Source organism: Mytilus galloprovincialis, chromosome 12 (assembly GCF_965363235.1).
Source record: "Mytilus galloprovincialis chromosome 12, xbMytGall1.hap1.1, whole genome shotgun sequence".
Lineage (NCBI taxonomy): Eukaryota > Metazoa > Mollusca > Bivalvia > Mytilida > Mytilidae > Mytilus > Mytilus galloprovincialis.
Window position 1 is genome coordinate 32,240,855 of NC_134849.1, and position 12,159 is coordinate 32,253,013.

The following is a 12,159-nucleotide window of genomic DNA, read 5'->3' on the forward strand; positions in this document are numbered from 1 at the left end:
TCTATTATAGATATAAGAAGATGTGGTATGAGTGCAATCAGACAATTCTCCATATAATTCAAACAAAACATACAAGTTGTAAAATAAGGGCAAAGGTCAAGTTCATATGAAGTTTCTCGTGCCACAAGACTCAATATCTTATGACAATACATCTTCATGCTACATATTCAGAAGCAACGTCAATTTAGAATTATACTTTTAGGTCAGGGTAATATACAAGGAAAACACTGTATCATGACAAACACAAAGTGCATAGGTCAAGAGTCAAAAAGTCATAGTCTGGTCAAGAGTTCCGTTTCAAAAATACACAACGCAGTCCTGCACGAAAGTTAAACACGGTACACGTAACAATGTCTTATGTCATGATGCACTACACATGCCAAATACAGAAAACATGGGTCAGGGACAGAAACAAAAGACATATAACTAAACTCAATGGAACAGTACTTGTATTGCAGGTCACTATATACAAGTGCCTTCAACATAGAACATAAACTCTCGCAACACTTCAAAGTTAAAACCGTCTTTCACAAAAGTTTGAGCAGGATTCTTTGCCACGATTATCATACCACTGTTAATTGTAAATCGTGTCGTGCAGTTATGTCAATAAATTAAACGGTAAGATAATACATTAAAACACTTAAAACTAGGGTTAACCATTATTTTCTAACCTTACCATATGATAGCACTATGATAAACTGATAAACTGATAGAAACACTTGATGCAGTCATGAAATTGAATAATTGCAATAGTACGACCAGAACAATACAAGACAGATTATACATCGAATTTTTAATCACAATGCACAAATAAGGAACTGTAGTTTTCATTCCATTTATTCATTTAAAATGTACGCTCGCGTTAAACAACGGAAATTAACACTGTATATTTATATAAACGATCAATCTTGTAAATACATAAATTATATATAAATATACTAAATAAATAAATGATTTGGAAAATACATTGAAGGTATAAAAAGTCATGAGAATTCCGAATGCAATTAGGTTATATCCGGGCACTCTGATTCTAAACCTTGGTTCCATCTGGGTTTTCTGGTTCTGAACCTTGGTTCTTTGGTTCGAAACCATGGTAACTGGTTCAACATCCGGGTTGTTTGGTTAAGGCAACCCAACTTCTTGGTTCCATCTGGGTTCTATTCTAGAAGATTCTAATGTTCCCGTTGAACATAACAGAAAATAACCGCAAGTCTCCGAATAAAAAGGTAAAGTAGGTCAAAGACGCTAAAATTATTTTATAACATTAAACATTTTAGCATCGACGGTAAAGGAAGCTACAAGGTATTTATCTTCTCATTTTAATTATTTTGATAAGGAAACTAGATAAAAATTAAAAACCAATTGTTCAGAGAACAATTGAAAGTCTTTCCACACCAAAGAAATTTTGATAAGATAGTTTCTTCATACTGATGCGATAAATAATGGTTTAATTATATTAATGAGTGATGTAAGGGAGATAATAAGCTACTTCCGGTGAAATGAATGTCACTTCCGGTCTCATATGATAGCTTCTTTGACACTGATTCCAAAAATATACAGTTTCAATATACTTTTATATGTAGAATGGCAGATAATTGGCCACTTCCGGTTTGTTGGAAGTCATTTTTAGTCTTCAGTAATCAGTTTATGTATCTATATGACAAAATATATGGATTCTGAGTACTTTTATATGAAAAAATTGCAAAAAAGGCTACTTCCTGTTTTCTCAAGGTCACTTCCGGTAGTCATTTTTCAAGGTCACCTTACCTTTTGTACAAGGTCAAATGCCTTTATAATGAACTTTGTTGAAGTTATAATCAAATAACTTCATATCAAGACATATTAGGGGCACCAACTCCTATAAGATGCCATTAAATTGTATCAGACTTAATGTATCATATCTTCATAACAATAAAGCAGACATTTTGCAATTGTTTTTCTTTATGTATCTTTCAAAGCGTCAGAGAAAATGCAAAAACAAGCAAAAGTCACAAATTAGAATTTGACCTTGACCTTTGACCTTGACCTCATTTTCTAAGTTAGGACCTAGGGGACTCAAATAAAAACATTCCAGGGTTATACGGTTAACTGTTTATGAGTTAAATGAACATACCGACAAATTTGTTTTGTAAAGGTAGATAACTCCTATAAAATTTCAGCGAATCGCTTCGACCCAAATGAGCCAAAAATTCCTGAGGATTTAACGAACAATTTGTAAAAAATATTTTGTCGCTATCTTTTTTTGTTACGAAGGAGATGCACACAGATGATAAACAGTGAATAGGGAGATAACTCTTACAAAGAAAATGGTTCGGCTTAGCAGGGTGAAATTTAAAAGCGCATAAACTATACGATACAATATGAGAAATATCTAAGCGACATATTGTGAAACAAACATTTATCGCAAGAACAAAATTTGGCGGAAGAAAAAAAAAAATAATTAAAAACCAATTGTTCAGAGAACAATTGAAAGTCTTTCCACAACAAAGAAATTTTGATAAGAAGATAGTTTCTTCATACTAATGCAATAAATAATGGTTTAATTATACTTTTGAATGATGTCAGGGAGATAATATGCTACTTCCGGTGAAATGAATGTCACTTCCGGTCTCATATGATAGCTTTTTTCACACTGATTCCAAAAATATATAGTTTCTATATACTTTTGTATGTAGAATGGAAGATAATTGGCCACTTCCGGTTTGTTGGAAGTCATTTTTAGTCGTCAGTAATCAGTTTATGTATCTATATGACAAAATATATGGATTCTGAGTCCTTTTAAATGAACAAATTGCAAAAAAGGCTACTTCCGGTTTTCTCAAGGTCACTTCCGGTAGTCATTTTTCAAGGTCATTTGTCACCTTACCTTTTGTACAAGGTCAAATGCCTATATAATGAACTTAGTTGAAGTCATAATCAAATAACCTCATATCAAGACATTTGAGGGGCAACAACTCCTATAAGATGCCATTAAATTGTATAAGACTAAATGTAGCATATCTTCATTACAATAAAGCTGACATTTTGCACTTGTTCTTTAGTATATATCTTTCAAAGTGTCGGAGAAAATGCAAAAACAAGCAAAAGTCACAATTGAGAACTTGACCTTGACCTTTGACCTTGACCTCATTTTCTAAGTTAGGACCCAGGGGACTCAAATAAAAACATTCCAGGGTTATACGGTTAACTGTTTATGAGTTAAATGAACATACCGACAAATTTATTTTGTAAAGGTAGATAACTCCTATAAAATGTCATCGAATCGCTTCGATCCAAATTAACCAAAAATTCCTGAGGATGTAACGAACAGTTTGTAGAAAGAATTTTGTCGCTATCTTTTTTTGTTACGAAGAAGATGCACACAGAGGGTAAACAGTGAAAAGGGAGATAACTCTTACAAAGAAAATTGTTCGTCTTCACAGGGTGAGATTTAAAACCGTATAAACTATACAATACAATATACAAAATATCTGAGCGACATATTGCGAAACAAAAATTTCAGAATGTGGCGGAAAAAAAAAATAATAATAATAATCAGAAGAAATACAATAAGTCTTTTCACAAAAAAGTGAAAAGACTTAATAAAGCATCGTATAGATTTTTAAAACAAACCGAAGTATACAGTATATCGAACATCCTTTTATTTAATTCAGTCATTTTGTTTTCTTTTTTTTCCCTTTACTCATCCCTTATTTACGTAAATATGTCTAGACAGTGGTGGATCCAACTTTTCCTAAGGGGGGCCCGCTTCAGTTATGCTTCAATGATTCCCTATATAATCAACCAATTTTTTCCCACGAAGGACCCCCCCCCCCCCCCCCCCCCCCCCTGGATCCGCTCTTGGTTCCATCTTGGTTCTATTCTAGATCATTCTAATGTTCCCGTTGAACGTAACAGAAAATAACCGCAAGTCTCCGAATAAAAAGGTAAAGTAGGTCAAAGACGCTAAAATTATTTTATAACATTAAACATTTTAGCATCGACGGTAAAGGAAGCTATAAGGTATTTATTTTCTCATTTTAATTATTTTGATAAGAAAACTAGATAAAAATAAAGCATCGTATATATTTTTAAAACAAACCGAAGTATACAGTACATCGAACATCTTTTTATTTAATTCAGTCATGCTGTTTTCTTTTTTTTTCCTTTACTCATCCCTTATTTACGTAAATATGTCTAGACAGTGGCGGATCCAGAACTTTTCCTAAGGGGGCCCGCTTCATTTATGCTTCAATGATTCCCTATATAATCAACCAAATTTCCCCCACAAAGGGTTTGGGGGCGCCCCCTGGATCCACCGATGCTAGAAGTTTTAAAACCACCCAATTAGGACATGTTGTTTATATGGCTAACGATATGTGCATCTAGCCACTTGACCAGTTGACGACTTGCATATATATTTGATTGCACATTTATTATCAAGTTCGACTGAATTTATTTAATGGATTTTTAATAATGTCAGATTTGAAAGAAATACATGTGAAGTATATGTTAGAAATCTTTTTGTTCAAAACAAAATGTTAAAAGACATATAAAGGAAAGTTATGATCAATAAGTTGGTAAGCTTTAATTAGTTGGGAAAAAAGTTATAAATATAATAAAATGTATAATTATGTACAATAAATTGGCAAATTTGATACTCATGCAGTCGTTGTGAAGGGCATGCATATAATCATTCGGCCAAAAATAAAGAAATCAAGATTAAGATTGAATATTATTTTTATAATAAAATTAATTGTACATGTGTAAATGACAGTGCTAGTGGGATATGTATCACCAGCACAATAGTAAGAACTTCTGTGTTGGCGCCATGATTTAGGAACATAAAGAGTTACACTAGTCCGTCTGTCCCGAATGTCCCATAAAAACGGGTTCTGCTCTTCTTACTTTAGTTTGCCTCAATCAAATACTTCAAAACCTAAACACAATATAAAAAGGAGCTGATGCATGAGTGCCAATGAGAACTCTCCACAAGAGACTAAATGACACAGAAATTAACAATTATACAATGTAGCCTAGGTCACCAACACGGTCTTCAACAATGGGCAAGGTTCATACCGCAAAGTCAGCTTTTAAAGGCACCGACATGACAATGTAAAACAATTCAAACGAGAAAACAAACGGTTTAAGTTATGTACAAAAAATAAACGAAAAACAAAATAGGCACGTGCATATAAAATAAGGCGGGGTTAAACATGTTAGCGGGATCCCAACCCTCCCCCGTATGTGGCATGAGTGCCAATAAGAACTCTCCACAAAAGACCAGATCACACAAACACTAAAAACTATGGGTCATATGCAGCTTTCAACAATGAGCAAAGTCAATACCGCATATAGTTATCAATAAAAGGCACTGAAATGACATTGTAAAACAATATTCAAACGAGAAAATAAACGAACAAATTTATGTAAAAAAAAATGAACGAAAAACAAGTATGTAACACATAAAAAACGACATTCATTGAATTACAGGCTCCTGACTTACCACAAGCACATACATACCGAATAAGGCGGGGTTGAACATGTATGCGGGATCCCCACCTCAACACAAAATCAAATTTGAAGTTTTTAAGTGTCACTTTTACCGTTCAAGAGTTATCATGTCCCTTTAAAAAATATAAGAAGTGCTGACTATTTCGTTTCCTTTGTCTTAAATAAGGAGGCCCCTCATGGGGGGGGGGGGGGGTCCTAGTAATAACATATTCACCATTTTTTTGCCAATATAATCACATAATCATTAAATATTTGCTTATCTTTAGTAATCAAATTATCATAAACTAAAAATACAGTCCTAGGTAATCAAATAATCATGAAATATTTGGCTTAATAATCAAATAATCATTAAAAAAACGGCCAAGTAATCACATAATCAAAAACCCCATGAGGGCCCTCAATAAGTCTGACTCAATCAAATGTTATGAACTTTATACGCGATTCACATTACCCCATAACACAGATCTGTGAAGCTCAATATTGGGTCACGATGGCGTCACTGTTCATGTTTTTTTTATATGTAAAAAGTTGTGGTACGATTACCAATGATACAAATGTCAACCCGGAGCCTTGAGATAGGAAAACTGCTAAATCTATTGTTTCTGTTCTTTAACTTTGATTTGCCTCAGCCAAATGTTTTGAAACTTATTCACAATGCTTATGGTCACAAAACGGTCAAAATTACGCGAATCCTGCATCTATATGTGGAAGTTTACTCATTTTTTTCACAAGCAGGGGCATCTGTGATTAATAGACATATTCTACATTTACTTCAGTAATCAGCTTATTTTCTTCCATTGAATTCTTTTTTAAATAAACTGAACTTGCACATTTTTTTTCAGGATCTCGGTGCAGTTTGGTAACAGACAGTGATATCAAGTTAAATGTGACCAACTTAACAAAGTCTTTCACTAGATTGAGCTCTCTGTCTAAGTCTACTTTAATGGTTCTTAGCATTGAGTTCAGTTTATTGATATGCGTATACCTTCTGTGTGAATTTTTATGATGTAAAAGCAGACTATTCATACCTACATGTCCATGAAATGAAATCTAAGGTAAAATGATTGAAACATTTTGCATTATCTATCACAGCTGGCAGAACATGATGCTACTGAAGCAGTAAATTTTCTTACTTGATATTCACGGAAATTAAAGGATTTAGTTTCATCTGAACCAAACATTCTAAAAAATTGAGAATGGAAATGTGGAATGTGTAAAAGAGACAGTAACAATGTCAAAAGAGCAGAAAGCAGTCAAAGGCCATTTATGAGTCCTCATAGCTGACTATGCGGTATGGGCTTTGCTCATTGTTGAAGGCCGTACGGGAACCTATAGTTGTTAAAGTCTGTGTCATTTTAGTCTTTTGTGGATAGTTGTCTCATTGGCAACCATACCACATCTTCTTTTTTATATCTTCAACAAAGCGAGAAAATCCCTCTTCCAGAGGCGGGCTTCAGATGGCCCTTAACAAAATGTGTACCAGTTCAAACTTCAAATTATAAAATCAACTTACAATTAAAAATATACAAGACTAACAAAAACCAGAGACTCCTGACTTGACGTCAAGGTAATCATACCAAGAGACACATCCAATATGCAAAGGTCAAGAGTCAAAAAGTCATAGTCTGGTCAAGAGATTCTTGTGAAAAAAAAAGGATTTTGATAAAAGGGTCATTGTGGTACACTAAACTAACAATAAATCTTATGTATCTAATATATCTTAGAAGATGTGGTACGAATGCCAATCATACAGTTAATTCTCCATTTAATTCAAACAAAATATACAAGTTTTACATTGAGGACAAAGGTCAAGCTCACATGAAGTTTCTCGTGCCAATAGACTCATATAGAAAACCTAGGGCAGAGACAGAAACACAAGACATATAATAACTAAACTCAATTGAATGGAACTTGTATTGCAGGTCACTACAATTGCCTTCAACAAAGAATATAAACTCTCGCAACAAAGCAAGATTAACCCCGTCTTTCACTAAAGTTTGAGCAGGATTCTTTGCAACGATTATCTTAACACATATAATTGAGAATCGAGTCGTGCAGTTATGTCAAGAAATTAAAACGGTAAGATTAAACATTAAAACAGTAAAAACTAGCCTAAGGTTTACCATTAATTTTTAACCCAACCATATGATAGTACTATGGTAAACTTATGGATACACATGATACAGTCATGAAATTGAATATTTGAAATAGTACGACCAGAACAATACAAGACAGAGTTGTAAACAAAAGAAAGTAATGATGCATATCGAATTTTTAATTCCAATGCACAAATTAGGAACCGTAGTTTTCATTCAATTTATTTATTTAAAATGTACGCTTGGGTTAAACAATGGAAATTAACACTGTACATTTATATAAACGATCAATCTTGTAAATAAATAAATAAATAAGTAAATACATATTAGTTAAAACGTATTTGTAGATAAAACGACTTTAAACAATCTATGATTTATTTTCTTATAGGCGCTGACTACATAATCAGAGATTTTATTCGTATGCATTATTACTATCCGATCAGTTTACGTATAACCTTTTATTCAACAGTCAAATACCAGTCCAAACTGTTACAAGACAGGATTCTATATCTTCTTTCATTAGTGTATTCGTCAATAAGCATGTTAACATTTGATTCATTGTGTCTGATAAGTAAACTGCTATCAACATGTTACATTGTATCAACCTAAATGTATACCTGTTATTTGAAGCTTATCGTTTTAACGTGAATCACGCATAAAACAAATAGACGAAAAAAATTAAAAGACAATATGGGTTCTTTCGGGGTTCTTTTCTGCGTTCATCCTTTTTTCGAGATAGAATTGTAAGCAATTTTAATGGTGCGATTAACATGATAAAGTTTAAAAATAAAATTCCTATTTTCTAATTTTCTTTTCATTTCAATAAACATGTTCTTAAAAACAAGAGTACGCTTATGAAAGGGATCGTTCAGTATGATAGTATTTTTGTCATCTTTCATGACCTGTACAGATGTTGCTATTTTATGCTTTCTTTCTTGTTTGCTACATTTCACAGTTGATGTGATGATGAAAGGTTGAAGCAGGATTGATTTACTTTGTATATCTATTTGTTTACGTATTATTTGTTAAAATAGATAGATGGATAATATGATATATTATTGGGGATCAAGAGGGTTTCCGGGGGGACCGCCCTTGTTTAGGCCAATCAATGCATTTGAATGGGGCCATACAGTTGGAACCCTCCTTTTTTGTCCTAGGTTGGGAATATCCTTCTTAAAATGGCCGGATCCGCCCCTGTATATACAGAAATAACTGAAATATATGAATAATTTTAAAAAATGAATAAGAAAATAAATGAATAATTTCAAAGAAAAAAAAATATATATAGATAGTTATATATGAATACCTAATAAATTAATAGAATACACAAATCAAGAGAAAGCGTTTTCCTCTTTTACTGATCCACGGTTTTAACAAACTAGTATAACCTGCATTCTTTGTGTGCCTCATGAACCCATGTTAGGACCCTTCAATCTAGTGGTTGTCGTTTTTTGCTCTGCAACATAATTTATTTTTGTTCATTATTTGAACACAAAAAAAATCACGGTCTTCCTTGACGGAAGATTATAGAAAATAGTAGAATGTTTGTGAAGTTATATATAATTAGCACCCGGTTTGTTATTCGATATTCGATATGCAAAATCCAACCGGCTGCTGCTAGCAGTCGGTTGGATATTCAAAATTTAGTTGAAAATCATAAAAAAAAAATACTTAATAACATTAAAAGCATGACTTTTATAGAGGACTGATAAGATACGTAGGAAATCGTGTCATGCCCTCTCCAAGCTATCGTTAATTCTCGTTGTTCTCGAATATAAACCCTTTTCTAACTTGCATATTTGTCTTTATGTAATAGAGATTTTTGTCAATAAAAAAACTTCAAAAATGTATTTTTATACAACAAAAAGTCATGATATTTCTTAAAACAAATAGAAAAACTGATAAATCGGGAAATATATAGGAATATAAATAGAAATATTTATGGAAATCCCATAAAAAGAAATATATAGTGAAAACCTACCTGAGACAGCTTAAATGAGGGTGAGACCACCCTGGTCTTTCATTGTCCATAAAATTCAACTAAATCATAGACTCTGTATATATAAATGTTGAATTAGAAGGATTTCTCAGAATAATGTCATATTCGATATCTACGGAGGGCTTAGATTGTCACTTTTCAGCTTAAAATTGTGAAAATTTTTGGACAAAAGGGCATAGGGCAATGGTGAGAGCTCCCTGATCTCTCAATCCTTCTAATATTATGCAGACATTTAGTTAATATGTAGATGAAAACGTGACTAAAAGGCATTTAGGTACACGTCCTATCTTCTATGTTTACGGAGCGCCCAAAGTGCCAGTTGGATATTTAAAATATATAGTGAAAACCTACCCGATACCGCTAAAATGAGGGTCTTTAAATATACAGAGTCTATGAATTCGTCCAATTGTATGTACATTGAAAGAACACCTTTATTCGTTCAGTGTATGTTCATTTGCGTAACTACGTCTTTTTGATTAAGTTAAGCCATTCCAATTGAAATTTTAAAGTGTGTCTTTCTATGTTGTGATGTTACACTTAAGTTTCAGATAAGGGATACAGTTAGGTTCCTTTAAAACGTTTAATCCCGCTACAATTGTTTTCACCTGTTTTAAGTCAGGAGTCCGATGTTCAGTAGTTGTCGATGTGGTTTATAAGTGGTTCTCGTTTCTTAATTTACATAGATTAGACCGTAGGTTTTCCGTTTGAATTTTTTTTCATTAGAAATTTTGAAGCTCTTTATAGCTTGCTGTTCGGTGGGTGTAAACCAAGACTGCGTGTTAATAGACCGTATCTTGACCTATAATTGAATCGAGAATGGAAATGGGGAATTAGTCAAAATGACAACAACCAGACCATAGAACAGACAACAGCAGAAGGTCACCAATAGGTCTTCAATGCAGCGAGAAATTCCCGCACCCGGAGGCGTCCTTCAGCTGGCCCCTAAATAAATATATATACTAGTTCAGTGATAATGAACGCCATACTAAACTCCAAATCATTCACAAGAAACTAAAATTAAAAATAATACAACACTAGCAAAGGCCAGAGGCTTCTGACTTGGGACAGGCGCACAAATACGGCGGGGTTAAAAATGTTTATGAGATCTCAACCCTCCCCCTATACCTCTAGCCAAGGTAGAAAAGTAAATGCATAATAATACGAACATCAAAATTCAGTTCAAGTGAAGTGCGAGTCTGATGTCAGAAGATGTAACTAAAGAAAAAAAAATGACAATAATACAAAAATAACAACAGACTACTGGCAGTTAACTGACATGCCAGCTCCAGACTTCAATTAAACTGATTGAAAGATTATTAGGTCTGCATTATGTGAATATCAAGCACAATCCCTCCCGTAAGGAGTTTAGTAACATATATGAGAAAAACACAACCCGTGGCATGCCAACAACTGGTTTTTAAATAAATGTGTTTAGTTCCGATGCAAAGTCCCTATTAGTGAATCAATGTTAAAGCCAAAATATGCAATCTTTAATAACCTGACAACATTATCGTAACTATATCTCTTCTTAATAAGTATATTTAAAGGTTTTGTTAGATTCTAAGGTGGATACTGACATTTTTGTGCTTTATAAAAAATAGTACCATAAAAAATTGGATGTGAAATACCTGAACATTTACGAATCGTGTTCTTGTGCCGATGATAAAATTTAATTTTTAGTAAATGTTTTGACTAGTTTGTGATATCGAAAACTCTGGTGTAACAATTTTTCAGTAATACAAACATTTCTCTCCCTAAAATCTAAAACGTTGTTACATACACGAGAGAATCGTACAAGTTGAGATATATAAACACCGTAAGATGGTGACAAGGGAACGTCACAATCTAAAAATGAATAATTAACGATAGGAAATGAAAAATCATCTCTTTTATCATAAATTTTAGTATTTAGCTTTCCGTTAAAGATCGAGGAAAGGGCAGTGGTAATTGTTAGTATTAGCTTTATTTAAAGTAAGTTCAACAGGATAAATTTCTTTAGTATACAAACTGAAGTCGACATTATTGAGAGCCAATATCTAAAAGTGTGATTCAATTTTTGTATCAGATGTTGTTTCGATGAGTCTTTGTTGATTTTTGTCATCAATTGTAACTCATAGCAATACAAACCCAGGTCCGCAAAAAGTGGTGCACAGTTAGTCATCATTGGAATTCCGATAACCTAACGATATACGGAATCTCCAAAGCGAACAAAAAAGATATCTAGTAAAAATTCAAGGGCAGATATAGTATCAAAACATGTCCAATTGACATAGACTTAGTTCTTTTGTTTATTGCTACTAAAAAGTGACCTAAAGGAGTTTGAACATACATATTCGCTCATGTCGCATTCTGACATTTTAAATCCCCATTTAATTAGGTGTGTGATTTTTTTTCTTAATAAGAATGAGAGGCAATGTGGTATATAGGGTAGACAAATCAAAATTTTAAATAGATTCAAAATCACCAATATCAGCATGCAATTTATCAAGTACTTTCGAAGAGTTCTTGACACCCCAAAAGTGATTAATTCTTAAAGGCCTTATTTGAACAATTTATTAGTTTTTTTATTGT

At 33.0% G+C, this 12,159-nt stretch overlaps 1 long non-coding RNA gene across 1 annotated transcript; it reads left to right on the forward strand.

Moving 5' to 3' along the window:
- The first annotated feature begins 6,437 nt into the window (after positions 1 to 6,437).
- Positions 6,438 to 7,603, forward strand: LOC143054717 (uncharacterized). Its single transcript, XR_012971798.1, has 2 exons — positions 6,438 to 6,548; positions 7,416 to 7,603. It is a non-coding gene; the product is annotated as an uncharacterized LOC143054717 (long non-coding RNA).
- The last annotated feature ends 4,556 nt before the right edge of the window (positions 7,604 to 12,159 follow it).